This window comes from Mobula hypostoma, chromosome 17 (assembly GCF_963921235.1).
Source record: "Mobula hypostoma chromosome 17, sMobHyp1.1, whole genome shotgun sequence".
In the NCBI taxonomy this organism is placed as follows: Eukaryota; Metazoa; Chordata; class Chondrichthyes; order Myliobatiformes; family Myliobatidae; genus Mobula; species Mobula hypostoma.
In genome coordinates this window covers 42,121,007-42,135,105 of record NC_086113.1, presented here as the reverse complement: position 1 = coordinate 42,135,105, position 14,099 = coordinate 42,121,007, and the positions used below count along the sequence as shown (strand labels likewise).

At 40.6% G+C, this 14,099-nt stretch overlaps 1 long non-coding RNA gene across 1 annotated transcript in view; it reads left to right on the top strand.

Moving 5' to 3' along the window:
- LOC134357973 (uncharacterized) overlaps positions 1–14,099 on the top strand; it is a 70,918-nt gene that overhangs the window by 7,230 nt on the left and 49,589 nt on the right. The window contains exon 2 of the long non-coding RNA XR_010020766.1: positions 10,619–10,681. This is a non-coding gene — a long non-coding RNA (uncharacterized LOC134357973). The remainder of the gene's footprint in view (positions 1–10,618; positions 10,682–14,099) is intronic.

Below are 14,099 nucleotides of genomic sequence, written 5' to 3'. Positions count from 1 at the left end.
CCAGCATCTGCAGATTTTCTCTTGTTTGTGATTAAATTATCGCCAGTATATGTCATGAAATTTGTTAACTTTGTGACAGAAGTACAATGCAATACATGATAATACAAGAAAAAAGCTGTGAATTACAATATATATTTGTATAACAAATAGTTAAATTAAATACATAGTGGAAAGACAGAAATAAAAAAAATAGTGAGGTAGTGTTCATGGTTTCAATGTCCATTCAGAAATCGGATGGCAGAGGGGAGGAAGCTGTTCCTGAATCACAGAGTGTGTGCCTTCAGGCTCCTGTGCCTCCTACCTGATGGTAACAATGAGAAGAGGGTGGTGGGGTGGGGGTCCTTAATGATTGACGCCGCTTGTTAGAAGCACCGCTCCTTGAAGATGTATTGGATACTACCCATGATGGAGCGGACTAATTTTACAACTCCCTGCAGCTTACTTTCATCCTGTGCAGTAGCCCCCACACCCCCCAACAAGATGGTGATGCAGCCTGTCAGAATGCTTCCACCGTATATCTGTTGAAATTTTCCAGTGTTTTAGGTGACATACCAAATCTTCGCAGATGGGCTGCTGCTGGGGACAACTTGAAAGATTGGCCCAAACAGAGAACTCTGGCAAGCTGCTATCAGTGGCCTATGGCACAGCAGGGGAAATGGGCTTAGAAGAAGAATCTTGATTTACTTGATGAACGTAAAACAGTATTCTATCTAATGCTTCAGTATTTACCAGTGGGAGGAACTTGATGACAGACTGATATGCTGGAACATTTCAACGTTAAGAAAGGGAAGATGCTAGAATGTTTGAAAAACACTGTTATATTATGTTGAAGTTGTATCAGACATTGGTGAGGCCCAATTTGGAATATCGTGTGCAGTGTTGATCACCTACCTACAGGAAAGGTATAAATAAGGTCCAAAGAGTATAGAGAAAATTTTCAAGGATGTTGCTGGGACTGGAAAATTTAAGTTATACAGGAAGGTGAATAGGTTAGGACTTTATTCTTTGGAATATAGAAGATTGAGGGGAGATTTGATAGAGATATACAATATTATGAAGGGTACAGAAAGGGTAAATGCAAGTAAGCTTTTTCCACTGAGGTTGGGTGGAACTACACTAAAGGTCATGGATTAAGGGTGAAAGATGAAAGTTTAAGGGGAACATGAGGGGTAACATCTTCACTCAGAGGGCCATGAGAGTCTGAAATGAGCTGTGAGTGCAAGTGGTGCATGTGAACTTGATTTCAATGTTCAAAAGAAGCTTGAATAGGCACATGGAGGGCTATGGTCCAGGAGCAGGTTGATGGTACTAGGTGGCTTAGATGATTTGGCATGGATTAGATGGGCTGAACGGCCTCACTCTGTGCTGTACTTTTCCATGGCTCTATTAGGATAGATAAATCTCTGGGGCTAAAAGGGATATACAGTATGTATCTCAATGACTACAGGAAAAGAAGGAAGTGATCACTGCACTTTACATCCTCACCAGCCACAGGAATAGTACCAGATGATTGGTGGGTGGCAAGCATTTTTTCCTTTGCTTAAGAAAGGGAGTAGGGATAAACTTAGGAATTATAGACTAGTGATCCTTATTTCACTACTGGGCAAATTGTTGGGGAATATTCATAGAGGAAAGATTTACAAACATTTGGAGAAGCATTGGCTGATTATTGAAAGTTAACATAGCTTTGTGAAGGGAAGGTCATGACTCGTGAGTCTGTGAATTTTTTGAGGATCTGCAAAAGCATGTTAATGAAGGTACAGTAGAAGTGGTGTATATGGATTTCAGTAAGGAGTTTGATTAAATTCCCTATGATAGGCTCTTTCAGAGAGTTAGGAAGCGTGGGATCCAGGGAAATTTGGCTATGTGGATTCAGGATTGGTATGCCTATTGAAGGTAGTTGTAGATAGTGTGTATTCTGACTGGAAGTCGGTGACCAGTGGTGTTCTGCAGGGATATGTTCTGGGAATCCCTGTTCTTTGTGATTTTTATAAATGACAGATAAGGAAGAGGAAGAGTGGGTTAGTGAATGAAGATGATACGAGGCCTGCTGCAGTTGTGGATAGTCTCGAAGGTTGTCGTAGGTTACAAGAGGACATTGACAGAGTGCCAAGCTGGGCTGAGAGGTGGCAAATAGAATTCAAGCCAGAGAAGCGTGAAGTGATTCTCTTTGGAAGGTTGAATTTGAAAGCAGAATACAAGGTTAATGGCAGGATTCTTAACAAGTGTGGAGGATAGACGGATCTTGGGGTCCATGTCCATAGATCCCTGAAAGTTGCTGTGCAAGTTGATAGGGTGGGTAAGTTGGTAAACAGTGTGTTGACCTTCATTAGTTGGGGGATTGAGTTCAAGAGCCCTATAAAAACCCTGGTTAGACCACACTTGGAATATTGAGTTCAGTTCTGCTTGCCTCATTACAGGAAGTATGTAGAAGTTTTGCAGAGGAGATCTATCAAGATTTATCAGAAAATTAGACAGCATGTTTTATGAGGATAAATTGAGTAAACTCAGGCTTTCCCCTTTCAAGTGAAGGAGAGTTAGAGGTGATAAGATGATAAGATTGATGCCCACTCAGTCTATGTATGAGATGATAGAAACTTTTTCTCGGGACAGAAATGGCTAATACCAGAGGGCATAGTTTTAAGATGATTGGAGGAAAGTATAAGGGTGGGAGGGGATATCAGAGGTGAGGTTTTTTTACACAGCAAGTAGTAAGATAGATATATCATAGACATTTAATAAACTGTTTGATAGACATATGGATGATAGAGAAATGCAGGGCTATGTAGGAGGGAAGGGTTAGATTGATTTTAGAGCAGGTTAAGAGGCTGTCACAACATTGTGGGCTGAGGGATCTGTATAGTGCTTTATGTTCTGTGTTCCAATCATGTTTAGGCAGTTTCATGTTGTGACCTTCTAAATAATATTTAGTAAAAGATAAGTATTAACATTGATTGCTTTGTGCCACTCCCCAGTCTTGCGTAGACTTGCTTAAGAATGTTGTATTTTTCAGTAAGACGAACTCATGTAGGCTGAAGTATTAACAGATATTTTGGAAATTTTGCATTGTTAGAATATATTAATTAAAATAAAGTGAGACATCATACTGTACTGTATCTGCTGTGAAGCATGAATAAGTGTCAAGTAATCTCTCTAAGCTACGAAGCGTACGCAATGTTTGTGAGACATCAAACAACTAAGGAAGTCTCTGGTTTCATTCTGTGAAGACACAATTTTACTGATGCATTAAAGTTGAGTGTAAATGTTTTGATTTTTCTCTTCACACTAATTGCGTGTTGGCCAGAGTGTTCAAATGTTAGGCCAGACTATAACAAGAGGCGATAACTAACATAAATCTGACACATTTATTAATGAAATATGAACCAACAAAAAGTGGCATTTGTTCATGGAAGGAAAATAAGGAAGCAAGCAAAATCTGATCAACTTCTTTTGTACATATTATTTATATATATGTTGAGTGGTTTTTTTTAATATAAAGGATTTTAATACAAAGTTGATATTGATTACTAACTTGATGGTAGTTAAGAGAGGTATGGATGGCCATGTGGATGACAGCAGAACCCCGTTATGTAATATAACAGCACCACTCATTGCTTGTAAATGTCACTTCGACACTCAGTGAAGCCCTATCCTAGGCACTCGAACCGTTAAAACTGTCATTTAAATTTATCCTGATTGTGTTTGATATTCACAAACATTATTGCTAACTTGTTAAAATTTTTAAAGTATTATTTAAAATGATAATGAAACTTTTCAAACTGGAAAACTAAACTCTTGTAAATATATATAAATATATGCATGTACTCTTAAAACATTTACATTAACTAAAATAAATCAAATGGAATTTCTCCAGGCAGCGAATTCCTTGTATGTATCTTCGTAACCCAGTGCTGTTGCAGCAGAATCACTAGATTCAGTGGGTCATCACTACAGCCAAGGTGACTTGCTGCTGCTCTGCAGAGCAGGAGATAGTTTAGTAACCGCTTTGGGAGTAACACAGTTGTAGCATATCTCCTGGCAAATCCATGCAGATCTCCATTGAAGATAAATCCTGATCTAAATGAACTGCATGTGTGTGGTGTCTTGCATGAAACTCCAACAGTCCTTGCCTTTTTGAACCATAAAATCTGTTGATTGTACAGTATGTTAGTTATCTTTCAGAGGGGTGAGGACACATTTTGGATTTTATTAAGGGAAGGAGAATGGGATTTAGTCAATTCCCATAAGTCTAATCATTCCAAATAATTCTATATTGCAAAATAATTTCCTTTCCTTTCTTCTGCAAAAATTATTTTAATGAGATTTTATAAATGCTGTTATTGATTTTGTAAGTGATGGGGCGTGAGCAAGGAGTGTTGTTGCTTCTACACTGTAGTTATTGTGTTCATTTGATATCCAATAGGAATGAAAAAAAGCATTACAATAATTAGGAGACCTCAAACTGGGTAAGAAATCCATAGGGAAATGTTCCTGTTGGCAATAAAACGTAATAACCGTAAAATAATCAGGCAGCAGGCTCTAGAAACTTACAACACATGGTACATTTCTTAATTCCACTGATCTTGCTGGTTGACCTGCACATTTTTGTTAAAATTTATGGTCTTTGGCTCACTGGTGTAACCAGAGCAGTGTTTAGCTTTTTTTTAAATGAAGTCTACTTCTGAAGTTAAAGACATGTTTATCTCAGAAAAAAAAGTTATCAAATAGTTGGAATTAAGCTAAAATGTAGGTTGATGAATGGTCTCAGCCCAAAGCGTCAGCTCTTTATATCTGTTGGATCTACTGAGTTCCTCCAGTAATTTTTGTGTATTATTTTACAGGTATTTATGTATTGAAACATCAGATAATTTGAATAGAGGGATTTTAAGATAGTATTTGAATATAAAAATATACATTGAGATATGAGGATGGAAGTTGGAAAGCTAACAAGCATATGTTACAATCAATTTGAGGATTTTATTTCAGATACAATATTATTCATAAATTACAACAGTCAACAATAAAATGGCACAGCTTGAATTATTTTGTAACCCATTCTTTTCTTCCAAATATCAAATATCATTTTAAAACATTATTCAGCTTGTCTGTGAGAGGAAGAAATGTAAATTTATCTGTAAACTGAAAGTTTTGTTATGCTGAGCAAAAAAAATTATACAGCCAAAAATCTAAGGCTGTTGAATTAAACATTTGGATCCTTCTGTTTTACTGAACTATCTACATACATAGTTTTTGCTTTGGTCAAGATTTTTATTGTTTCTTTAGCAGCTGTTCTTTAAGCATCTTTGAATGAAAGACGAGACTCAAGATGGTTTTGGTCCTGATATCTAAGAAATGATCTGAGGCATTGGAAAGGATCCTGAGGAGATTTATGAGAATGATCCCGGAAATGGAAAGATTAATGTATGAGGAACATTTGATGGCTCTGGGCTTGTACTGGAGTTTAGAATAATGAGGTATTCTCAAAGAAACTCACCAAATGTTGAAGGATATTTAAAGACTGAGATAGAATGAATGTAGAGAGGATGTTTCCTATTGTGGGAGAGTCTAAGAATAGAGGGCATAGTCTTAGCATAGAAGGGCATCCCTTTAGAACAGAGAAGAGAAAGGATTTCTTTAGCCAGAGACTGGTGAATCTGTGGCTGTCATTGGCTATATTTAAAGTGGAGGTTCATAGGTTCTTGATGAGTAAGCATGTCAAAAGCATGGGGAGAAAGCAAGCAAATGAGTTGAAATGGAAACTAAATCAGCCATAGTCAAATGGCAGAGCAGAACCTGATGGGCCAAATGGCTTAATTCTGCTCCTCTGTCTTATGATCTTACGACTGATGCAATGTTTTCATTTGTTACCTGTCCAATGATTCATTGAAGTTTGCCACTTTACTTTATGAAATGAAGAATTGGTAGCAGGAAAATAGAGATTTCCACAAAAAAAAGTGATCTGATGTTTCATTAATGGATGCTCCATCTCACACCATGCTGGAATTGCAGGCAAACTTGAAGTGCCAAATGATCTAATTTTACTCCTATGTCTTGTAGTCTAAAGTTAGCAGAAGAAAGATCCTGTTTGTCTAACATTTCTTTTAATGGAAGTAATAGCAATCTAGGATGCTCATCACAGCACACTCAATGAGCTAAATCCTAATATCAAAATGTATGAAATTTAGGTGATAGAGTAAAATTCTCAACCTTTGTCTCACTATTACTACTACTACGTTGACTCAGGCCCAGGGGGCCGGCGTCGGGCATGATGATGGAATCTCCACTTCTCCCTCACCCTCATCAGTGTGTTCAGTTCATCTACATTAGCCGCGCCGCTGTCTTCTCCGAGTGTGTTGACCATAGTCTTGGGAGGGCGTCCAGGGTTCATCCTCCCGTGCTTGGGCTCCCATATGATGACGAGGCTGGCAGGTAGCTCGGGGTGGTGTAGACAGTACCCCACTAGTTGTAGTCTTCTCGCCTCGATTTTAGTGGGAGAGCATCGGTAGGTCGTTATAGAGCTCGACATTCGTCATGTGCTGCTGCCAACTCACGTCAAGAGCCATCCGGAGCATTCGTGTATAGCAACCACCTAGAGACTTTCACATCATCTTGGTGAGTGTCCAAATCTCGCATTTGTGCATGAGAATGGACTCTATGATTGCTATGAAGATCCTCTTTTTAAGCCCTCTGGTCAGGTTCGACTTCCAGATTTCCTTCATGTTGTTCATAGCCCTCCACGCTAGCGCCTTCCGTATCTTTATGTCCTTCTCCGAACACATCATTCTTGACCCGAGGTACTTGAAGTCAAAGACTTTCTTAATGGTATCATTCTCTACTGTCTTGAGAGTACCTTAGTCGCAGTTAAATACCATGCTAATGAAGACATGCAGCATGGAGAAGCATGGCGCCTAGTCAACGAGATCAGCAGATGGAATAAGTCCCCATCAGGTCAAATAAGTGGTAAAACAGCAGAGGACCGTGTCCTGACATGGTTTACCCACTTTAAGAACCTGCTGGGAAGCCTGCCAACGATCACGGAAGAAGAAGAGGACATACCCACGATACTAACGCAAGTCGACATCGATGACGGCCCATTCACCATTGAGGAACTGAAGAAGGCCAAATATGCATTCAAACAGGGCAGGAGCGCTGGACCAGATGGGATACCACCAGATGTCCTGAAGAACTGCGACCTGGACGACATCTTGCTGGACATATGTAATATGGCACTGATGAAAGCCGACAAACCAGAACAGTGGTCACTCTCCAACATTATCCCAGTCCCCAAGTCTGGATCCCTCACGAAGACAGATAATTACCATGGTATCAGCTTGACCTGCATCTTAGCAAAGCTATACAATCGGATGATCTTGAACAGGATTCGAACCGCTATTGACCCTAAGCTAAGATTCAATCAGAATGGTTTTCGGCAGAAGCGCACAACAGTAATGCAAATACTTGCTCTCCGTAGAATCATCGAGGAAGTTAAGAACAACCTACCAGCTGTGCTTACTTTCATCGATTTTCACAAAGCTTTTGACTTCATTCACTGAGGTAAAAGGCTGAAGATCCTGAAAGCTCGCGGAGTGCCAGACCATCTACTGAGGGCAATAGAGTCCAGCTATACCAAAACCATGGCAAAAGCTGTATCACCAGACTGAGAAACAGCAGTGTTCCTCGCTGGTGTGCTGCAAGGAGACACATCTTTATAATTGTCCTTGATTACGCTCTACGTCAAGCTACCTAAGATCAAGACAAGCTTGGTTTTACCATAAAACCAGGACGAACCAAAAGGGTCAGACCAGGTACGCTCACAGATCTCGATTTTGCAGATGACATAGTCCTGCTCTCTGACCAGATGGAGGAAGCACAGTAGCTACTGATAAAGTGGAAATTCAGTGCAATAAAGTTGGACTTCACCTAAACGCTAAAAAGACAGAGTACATGACGTTAAACTGCAATGAAGGTTTTGTCTCATCCCACCTGTTAACTGTTTCTTTTGGATTAACAGAAGAACATGGACACCCAGCCAAATTATTCCGAGGAAGCGAGTTGGACAGCCAAGTATTTTACTTAGTTTGGCAGTCTGTATCCAGAAGCATTATCACCCTAGATCCACACCAACATCACACCCCTTCACAGCCCCATTTCTATGTCTCCCTGACGCCTTCGATGTTGGCAGTGGGAAGTCATCTCTTGCAGTTGTATCTCCTGTGGCTCCCAGGTTGTATACTGCGAAAAGAGACGTGGGTGTAGCTGGAAATGGGAGAGTGAGCTACAGATTAGCAATAGCAGTTGTCTCTTTGGAATGCTAAAAGGTAAAATGATATGAATATTTGTCTAGTCGAAGCTGAAGGTGATCACAAGCACTAGGGTAGAAGCAACAGGAAATTTGGGGAAAAAGGAATGGAAGTAGATTGGGAGGAAATTTAGTTAGGTTAGTTGTGGGAGCCCATGGACTTACAAAGATGTTAATCATTAACCTATCCCACTTAATCTCCATCCTGTACAACAGGGCCTGAGAGTCCTCAGCTTCTTCCTTATAGTGGACGCAGGCCCTTAGGATGCTGTGATCATATGTGTGATGGTTGTACAGTCATAAGGTTGGTCTGCTTTGTTGTTGCCTTTGGATTACTCAATTGAATGCAGCACACTGAGTTAGGATGCTGCTGAAAACACAACATGTTGTTACAGCTGCTTTAAGTGGAAGCAATAGCTAACTTAGGTCAGGGAATTTTTCAGCTGCTATTTGTTTGGAATCGTTTTCCCGTCACAGCCGACAAGGTTGAAAGGATCACTCTTACTGAGGCTTCTCTGTGGGAGATTAGAGTCTAGAGATGTGTCAGAGAGTCAGACAGTACAGAGACAGGCTGCCTACTGTTCTTGTGCTGGCTCATTTACAACAATCCTGTACTAATCCTGTTTAATTCTGCCCACATCAACATCCCCAGATTTTATGGATTCTACCATTAATGGGGATAAGTTACAGTGGCCAATTACCCTCCCACCTTTGGAATAGAGAAGTAAACTAGGGTACCCAAAGGATTCTTAATTGGTCACATACAGTTAGACTCTATCTTGTTGGAAACGGTTGTTGTCTTGACACTTCTAAGTGCAAATGCTACTTGCCACCTATGCAAGACAATGTATGCAAAGCAAGCTTTTCACTGTACTTTTGTACATGTAGCAACAAAAAATCAATTGCAACTCTCATCCTATGTCCAACCATTTTACTTCATCTTGCTTCATGCAGGCATGGACTGCTTCACATGCTAATTTATACATGGCTCCGAACATTATGGCCTCTTTGGTGAGCATCCCCACTTCTGACCTTATGACTGAAAGAAGACGATTGCTAAAGGAGCTAAAGATATTTGGGCCTGGGACACTGCCCTGATGAATTCCTCCTGTGTGACGTCCTGGGACTAGAATGATTGTCCTCCAACAATCAAACCATCCCCCCCATTTTTTTTTTAACTTGCTGATCTATTGACTTCAGTTTTACCAGGATTCCTTGATGGGAGGTGGAGACTGGCTGCAGATTCTGGAATCTGATAAATAGAACTTATCACTTATTTCCTCCCAGCCTATGTCTGTATTATATCCCACCCCGTCTCCCCTTCTGGTTTCATCTGCCCATTAACACCTCCTCACCTGGTTCCACCTGTCACCTGCTAGTTCCTATCTTATCCCTCCCTCCACCTCTTTATACTGGCTATCTATCTCCTACACTCTTAAGGCCTGATACTGGATCTTGACCAAAAAGATCAACCATTCCTTTGCCTCCACAGTTGCTGCCTGTGTCACTCCAGCAACGTGTTTTTTACTCAAGGTGATGTACAGCCTGCTCATTGCTGCATTTCATTCTTATATACTTCTCTATTCTGCATAAAGCTACGTTTTCATATACTATGGGTCATTCATATTTAATGTCAATTTTTTTGCTCTTCATGCAGCTGGGAATCGAAGAATAAGTGTAGTATTTCTACTATATCTTACACAAGACCTTCAAATTATATAAGAGTAATTTTTGAAAAATATTGGACAATTAGAGTTTTTATTTTCAAAGGCCTTATTGAATGATTGCAAATTATACAAGATTAATTTTTGAAAAAATATTGGACAATTAGAGTTTTTATTTTCAAAGGCCTTATTGAATGATTGCAGCTTGGGAATAGCTCTGTAATGTGTTGTAGCTTTGGATTACGACACACACATTGGTAGACCTTATGGAGATTTAGGTAAAAATACATTATTGCAGTAATTCAAAAAGTTCTGAACAATAAATCACAATTAAGTTAACATACTTACTTGACAGCCCCTTAATTATACATAGTTCAGTACTAAATGGAATCCAACGTTTTTTTTAATGTTGACAAAACAGCAATAGAGGAAATTATCACAATCTACATTAGCCACTGATAAAGACAGTTAATTCTATTTGACAATTTTATCAGTGGGCTGCATAACTTCCAAGGGATTCAACTAAACTGGCTTTCATTGACTAAGACATAGAGTTAGAACTCCCACCTGTTTGAGTATTGGCTGTAACTCCTGTATTTGCATTGCAGCAGACACATTCTTTACACAGTTCCAATCAAGTCTTTTCTGATTGCAGAATACATGTGGTCTGCCTGAAGCTCAAGGACTAAAAGGAGAAATGGGATTTTAAACTCTGAAGGTTGGTACTCTGACCAGAAGACTTTTGCCTATTAGATTGTATTTTGCTATACAGCGTATATATACCTGCTAAGTGTTAATTTGAAGAATGGTGAAATCAGAGAGGTGGGCATTGTCCGTATGGACTTTTGTAAGGCACTTGTCAGAATTCTCCATGCTGGTCCAGTTCGGAACGTTACAGCATATAGGATCCAATATGCACTGGTCAATTTGATCCATAGTTGTGTTTTACATACACGAAGAGGAAGAATGGTTGGCATCTGGAACACACTGCCAGAGGAGGTAGTTGAAGCAGACACCTACCTTTCAACATAAACCGTAGAGTAGTACAGCACAGTACAAGCCCGTTGCCTCACAATGTTGGTGTCAACTAATATACACAAAATCTCCCCCAAGATCAATCGTACCCTTCCCTCCTACACACCATATAACTCTCCATTTTTCTTACACTCATTTGCCTATTTAAGAGTCTTTTAAACATCCCTCTTGTATTGGCCTTTACCAACACTCCCAGCAGTGTGTTCCAGGTACCTACCACTCTGTAAAAAAAAAGCCTATCTCAGACATCCCCCCTAAACTTTTCTCCGCTCACGTTATAGGGATGTCCTCTGGTATTGGCCAATGTCTACTGTGAGAAGTATGTGCTACCTGTCCACTCATCATCTTCTACTCCTCTGTCAAGTGTTCTCTCATCTGCCTTTGCTTGAGTGAAAAGCCCAAACTCACTCAATCTTTCCTCAGAAAACATGTTCCCTAATATTATGTATTTATTTTATTTATTATTTGGAGATACGGTATGCTAACAGGGCCTTCTGGTCCAGTGACCACAGGCAGACCAATTACACTCATCTGACCAATTAACCTAATAACCCATACATCTCTGGAATGCGGGAGGGAACCAGAGCACTCAAAGGAAACCCATGCAGTCACAGGGAGAACATACAAACTCCTGACAGACAGGAGCAGGAGATGAACCTGGGTCGCTGGCGCTGTAAAGTAATATGCTAACGGCGATGCTAATGCATTGCCACAATCCAGGCAACATACTGGTAAACCTTCTCTGTACCTATCCACATTTTCCTATAATGGGGTGACCAGAACTGAACACAATACTCTACGTGTGGTCTAAGCAGAGTTTTATGGAGCTGCAATGTTATCTCACGGCTCTTGAACTCAACCCCTGACAAATAAAGGTCAGCACATCCTACTCCTTAACCACTCTACCAAGCTGCACAATAACAATCAGGGATATATGGACTTGGACCCCACGATCCCTTTGATTCTCTACACTGCTAAGAAAGTTGCCATTAACTCTGCCTTCAAGTTTGATGTTGCAAAGTGTATAACTTTACATTTTACTGGATTGAACTCCATCTATCACTTCTCTACCCAACTCTGTATCCTGTCTATGTCCTGTTGTAACCTATGATAACCTTCTATGCTATCCACAGTACCTCCAACTTTTGTGTCATCTTACTAACTTGTTACTTCACTTCCTCTGCCAAGTCATTTATAAGAAACACAGTGAGCAGGGTTTCTAGAAGATCCCATGAGCCAAACAGAAAGTCATCAGGCATTGGGGAGCCTTGTGAAACACCTTACTAAAATCCATATACTACACATCTGTTAAGTTTTATAACTTCAACAACTAATCAAAAGAAAACATGAGAGGTGGGAGAATGTGTACCCTTCACTTTTTACTTTAGTGAGGTGCACACGTACAATGTGGTGGCATAATAATGTGTACCATTCTTGTATTTTACATATTGCTTGTAATGAATTATGTCAACAATGAGAAATGCTTAACCCATTGATACACTTACAATATTACTCTGATATTCTTTCTATCTATTGCTGGTACTTAGGGCAGCAATGAAGGTCCTCGATCCCTGGCGGTGCTCAGGGCTTCCTCCATCGTGTCAGTAGCTCAGTTTTCACAACTATCAGAAATGCAAGTTCTCAGGAATACCGTCGCACTCAGATGTAGAAGGATTCTTCATTGCTGTTTCTGTAACAGTTTTGTTTTACTAGTCAGGGTTGTTAGCCCTGAGCTGAACCCCCAAATCTGGAGGACTGGTGGACCACTCTCAGCCCATCTTCTACTCTTTGACTTGTTTGGCATGGCTGACCCTACCAAGGGCCACAGCATTAAGCCTTGACTCCAGCCAACAGATCTGGGTCATTGAGGTACACAAGCCTCCAAACCCTATGGCAAGGTTGTGGTCCTCTTGAAGGACTCAGATATTACTGAAATAATAAATACACCACACTCCTCCCTACTTAGCTGTAACTACCAACCACTACCAACACACGCACACACAGTATACTATATAATACAACTACTATTTATAGACATCTACAGCATAATACGTTTTAAGTTGTCCCATTCAGGCCTAAAGATTTAATCGCTGTGGAGGATTTCTTACTCTTGCGTGATAATGTCTTCCCTGACAAAGAGGGGTGGGAGTCACTCTGCCTGGTAGGAGATACTTGTGACTGTGAAAGTATCTCAGGTTCTGTAGAGTCTTCTGTGGTGGTTGTAGGAGTTGATTCTGGGACTGGAGGCAGTGGATCTGACAGCTCTGGACACCTTTTTTCTCCCCAACTCTCTTCACCTGATCAATGTGACATCAGATGCAATCTCCACAATGTAGTACAGAGGTCCAGTTTTGTCTTTAATCCTTCCAACCACCCACTCTTGATCACCTCTGTAGTCCCCTGTCAGGAGTGAAACATTGAACCCACTTGTTTGAGGAGTCCTCAATTTGTCTCAGCTGTTTTGTCCTGCATACTCCTTCTGAGATAGTGTTTGAGGAGAACCAAGCGTGAGTACAAGGGACAGCCCAGGAAGAGCATAGCTGGTGAGTTGTTGGCTGTGGAGTATGCTGCATTGAAATATGCAAGAAGGAAATCAGCGAGCTTCTGATTCAGTGTTAACGGAGAGTATTTTTCTTTGAGGCACTCCTCTGTTTTCGTGGATGTTTGTGAAGAAAAAGAATTTCAGGATGTAATTGTATACATTTCTCTGACATTAAATGTACCTATTGTCTGGCAAAATCCACGTGAATTCTCTGCTGGGACAATGCAGGCCATTCCCAGGGATGGAGGGGCACTGCTCTTGGCATCTTCTGGATGGGTTGGCATCCCAAAGAATACATAGCAAACTGCTCAATCTGCTGATTTACCCCAGGCCAGCAGACAAAGCTTCAGGCCAACACTTTCATTTTGACCATGCCTAAATGACCGGCATGCAGCTCCTCCAAAACTATAGCCCTCAGCTTAGATGGTGCAACAATTCTCAGTCCCCACATAAGGCAACACCGCACCCCACCCCCCACCATCAAGAGCAAGTTCATCCCCGTGCTGGTAAAAATGGGTTAATTAGAATTTCTGCTGAATATTGTTGGGGTTTTCCTGGT